Below are 5,149 nucleotides of genomic sequence, written 5' to 3'. Positions count from 1 at the left end.
TATGTATGTATGTATGTATGTTTGTATGTATGTATGTATGTATGTATTATATATATATGGCGTGGCCATCTTGGATTTTGAAGTGGCAACACAATTTTGAAAGGAATCTTTCTTACACATAGATGCAGCCACAACTAAAATGGAGGCTGATACATCACTTGTTTTTCAAGTTATCATGCTTAGAACATGCACAGAAGGACAGATGGTTGGATGGCCGATCGGACGGATGGATGAGTGGATGGATGGATGAATGGACAAACGGACAGACAGCAGGAAATTCCAATTCTCCTTTTCCATGTGCCCTTTTTTCGCTCCGCAACAGGGGACAAAAAAAGTAAGCATAAATAGCAAAAACATGTTATTTGTGTTCACTTGTTTGTAGTTACTTTAGCTGAAAGAACCTTTCCTGTGCGCCGACATGCACACAACTCTTTTAAAACATCTTTTTAACATGCTGGTGGCATCTTTTTGTAACACATCATCATCGTTTTCACAATCATTGTTTAAATTTTCTGTAAACCAAAAAACAAAAAACTCGATGTGTTTATTGAAGGATTGTGAGCTTCTCACTATCAGTTGATTTGACTAATTTGGTTAATGCTTCAAAAACACAAAGTGAGAGAAACAGAAAAGATGATTACCAGCCAAATGTGTCAGTCCAAAAACCCAGAAATGGATTTTAGTTGATATTTCCAAACCCTTGTCTGTGATAAAAATATTGTTTAACAGATTCACATAATTAGCACATTTTCTTTCTTTTTACCACTTGTCATACATCCTGCGTGTGTGTTAAACTGACGACTGAATGTATAAAACTCACATGCAAAACAGATCAAGGGGAAAACTGCATTTGTAGCTTCTGAAAAGGGAAAAAATGAGGGAAGCATCAGCATAAATATACAATAAAAAATATGCTGAAAGTCTCCTAATGATCCAATTCAGCTGGGGAGATTTAAGACGTTACCACAGTTCTCTGTCTTGAGTATAAACCACATGACGTTACAGATGGGCTGCTCAGATGGCTCAGTTATTGAATTTCTTCAGTGAAACTGACGGATACTCAAGTGATGATAAACGCAGAAGTTGTTTTGATTAAATAAATAATTATCAATTTTAAAATGCTGACAAGTAACATCTGTACTGAATTCTTGACAAACTGAGTTTAGCTTAAAAATGTCATACAGGAGATCCAATGTAAAGATCCAGAAAAGAAAAACAACTAATTTTACAAAAAACTATAAACATACTACTTCTAACCGCTGTGATCTGGATGATAAGGTCAAACTAGGTGCCTCTGTGACTACACCATAAACTCAGGCTGCTTTCATAACCCTTGTATGTGTCTGATGTTAAACAATTATGAAAATTAGTGTTTCATTAAATTACAGAAAACATCAAAACTTAATGAGGGTATTTTGGAAACCTGACTCTGAATATTAACAAACTTCTTGGAAAAAAATCCTTGCAGCTCAAAGTATCTGTTGTTTTTTTTCAGGCATTTCTCTGAATTTTTTTTCTACCTCAGTTGAGTCTGATCACATTGTGCTTCGTTAATGATACACCTGGGGGCAAGTGTTGATGACATCACATCTGTGATTACATTTTATGTACCAAATCCCCTTGCCAATCCACCCTCCAGGTCATTTTCCTTATCCAAGGCTGATTGCATCACAACTGGACGCATACTGAGAAACAGCTGTCACTCAGCCGAGCCTCAGAGGTGTCCATCACAAAGGCTCATGGATCCAGAATTCTCACCATCTGCTGCTGTTTTTACTGGACGAGCAACGGAGGCAGGCTGACATCACTTCTGCTGTTTGGTGTGGGAGGTATCGTCACTGACTGACAGAAGCTTGTGAACATGTTCAGAGCCATATGGGCCAAAACCGTCGCATGTTGGCAAAAGGCAAAATCAGTAGTGTATGACTCAAAGTGTAAAAATTAACACTCTTCTAGACAAATGCCGCTATCTGCTCATTTAGGACAATTATGTAAAGCTCTAAACCAGGGGGAGTGGTGGTGAGGTTAGAGAAGGTGAGCCTGAGTTCAGATGGTCGCCAGTTTGATTCCCTGTACCGACAACATCAAAATGTGGGTGGAAAAGGTGAAGCACTCACAACGGCCTCCGCTCTTGTTTGCCCCACTCTGAGCCCTTGAGCAAAGCCCTTGACCCTCACCATCTGCTCTCCCCCAGCGCCCTAGATGGCAGCTCTCTGCTCCACACAGAGGGCTGTGGTAGCTTGGGGGGTCTGTGGTTGTGTCAGGAAGGGCATCTGGCTTAAAAACAACTGCCAAGTCTTCTTACGAATTAGTTCGCTGTGGCGACTCCTGAGGAATGGAGCAGCTAAAAGACCAAGTAGAAAAAAGGACAGTTCTAAACTCTGCACACGACTATTTTGAATTACCGTATTTTTCGGCCTATAAATCACTGTTTTTTGCATAATTTACATGCCCTGCGGCTTATAGGATGAAGCGACGTGTTTATGGATGTTTTCCCATATTTATAAACCAATTTTTGGCTGAGATATGATCGTTTTCATCCATTCAGACTGAAAAAAAGAACGGTACCATTTTCAGCCACTAAATGAGAGCAGAGTAGTAGTAGCAGTATGACATGCCGTTGTATTATGTAATAGGTAAATGTGGCTCTAATGACAAATTTTTAAAAATTCAAGACAAAAACAACTGGACTTTATTTATTATACTTTATTGTTTTTGTCTTGAACTTTTTTGAATTTACCATGTCCTGAATGAGTGAGAATCTTCACCAGGTATTAATGAAACAATCGGCTTGCCACGGACTGCCACCTTTGTTCTGCTCACTGCTGGAGCAAGTCAAACCAGCTGCACCGCCCCAGCAAAATGCAGCTAATTTCACCATTCAAGTGCATTTATTAAGTAAAAGTTCAACTGAGACACACCTTTGCTATAATTTTGAGCAAACAAATAATTGTTTTAGGTGCTTTTCTTGTAAAATTTTGAAGAAATGAGCAGCGTTCGTCCTTCCTTTTTTCCCCTCCCTCTGCACGTTCCTGGAGACCCGAGGCAGCAGCTAATTTGACCGTTAACGTCCTTTTATTCAGCAAACGTTAGACTGAAACACACATTTACTATAATTTTGAGCAAATAAATAATTATTTTAGGTGTTTATCTTGTTAAATATTGAAGAAATCCAGAGGCTCATCCCTCTGCGTGCGCACGCTGCTTCCGTGAATCAGGTTTTGAAATACACAGGATTTGACCGTCAAAGTGCATTTATTAAGAAAAGGGTAGACTGTGACACATATTTACTATAATTTTGAGCAAACAAATAATTGTTTTTAAGTGTTAATCTTGTTCAATTCTTGTTAAAGTCCTCCTGTGCACGCTCCTGCGGCCGCCATTTGGCAGCGCATAGATTTTTGGCACAACACCGGCCCACATTTCTGGATTCGGCCCACATTTCCGGGTTGTTAGCGTTGATGTGTAACAAAGGCGACGCATCAGTGATGATGCATAATAGATGCGAATAGACACATTTATGGATTTTTCCACTTTATTAGGCATATTTGGACTAATGCGACTTATAGGGTGGTGCGACGGGTACGGCAGAAAATACAGTAAGTTAAAAAAAGTAAGTACGTATTATATTTGAACAACATTTGGTGTGGCACATTGTATTGTCATACTTTTATAAAAATAACTGTCACAAATTTGTCATGTCATGGCTGATTCATAACAGTAGGACACATGTCTTCAAGTTGGAACTCATTCATTTGAAATGCTCAGATATCTGTTTACAAATTATTTTTGCTACACTTTAAGCAGTCTGCTGCTTTAAGTCTGCTGTTCTGCTCAGGGAGGAACTTGCACTAGTTGGTGGCATGTGGTACTGCTACTCTATCATGTGGCACTAAGAAAATGGGATGTAGGGTAATCTTAACAGGATTCAAGTTTTCTCAGAAAAACAGTTTTATTCACTTTGAGGAATTAGCTCAACAACTAAAATATGGTAAATGGACTGCACTTATATAGCACCTTTCTATCTTATCAAGATACTCAAAGTGCTTCACAACACAATCTGTGTCCTCATTTACCCATTCATACAACACTCTACTATACCTTTACAAAGACTAATCAGTGCTTTATCACATTCATACACCAATGGGACACACATCGAAGGCAATGAGGGGTTCAGTGTCTTGCCCAGAGACACTTTGGCCTGTGACTTCTCGTGGAATCGAACCCCCAGCTCTGGCATTGGAGGACGACTGCTCTAACCACTCAGCCACAGCTGCCCCAAAGTTTAAATGCTTAAGCAACATGCATCTGCAGGGGTTGACAATTTGGTCTATCCAAGAAACTGCATGCATTAATCTAAAGTAAACTGACTGTGCAGGTTAGTAGTAAACTCTCTGAATCAACATGGAAGAACACGCAAAGCAAAATGCAAAGCTTAGAGAAATGTCTTCAGTTTAAAACTGGGGTCAGTAAGGGCATATCGATCTTTAGTGGCAGCAAATTTCTCTGTCAGCAAAATTATATTTCTGGATGCATCATTTCATCAGGAAGCCAACAAGATCTGATTTGTGCAGAGGGACATTACATTACCGTATCTCCCCCTGCAGTCCGAGCGATCTGTTTCTATCAAAGCACTTCAAACTATATTGCCATTTACGATAGATTTAGGTTGCATTGAGCAACTGTGGGAGGTAAAACTCTTGTGATGTGTTGTGGAGCATGCTGTGCTCCTCTTTAATTGCCTCATCGGTTTAGTATATTCCTGCTCCAAGCCATCACGTAAACCAGTGTGACATATTACTGAGCTAGCATGAATAAAAATGGAAGGTAATGAGCAATACGTTTTCCAGTTGTCAGCAGACATTCATATGTTAGAGAACAGAAACTGGAACGCCACATCCAAACTAAAATACGAATAAAACAACAGCAAAAATGTCAAAACCTGCTTTCTGCAGCTTAGAGTGCGGAAATGTTCCAGATCAGGTGAGATTGGCAACTCTTGGGTGTGTGTGTGTGAGCGGTAACATTAGAAGGAAAATTTCATGTGAAGAAGCGTGAAATTTTCTCCTTTGTGCTAAAATTCACAAGTCCTGCTTTACTACTTTAAAAGAGATTTTGTAAAGTCAACTGTAAGCATGTTTTCTATGAC

The sequence above is a fragment of the Nematolebias whitei genome, chromosome 9, assembly GCF_014905685.2.
Source record: "Nematolebias whitei isolate Nwh7 chromosome 9, NemWhi1, whole genome shotgun sequence".
Taxonomy (NCBI): Eukaryota; Metazoa; Chordata; class Actinopteri; order Cyprinodontiformes; family Rivulidae; genus Nematolebias; species Nematolebias whitei.
The sequence above is the reverse complement of the archived record's forward strand: the minus strand, read 5'-3'. Positions refer to the sequence as shown.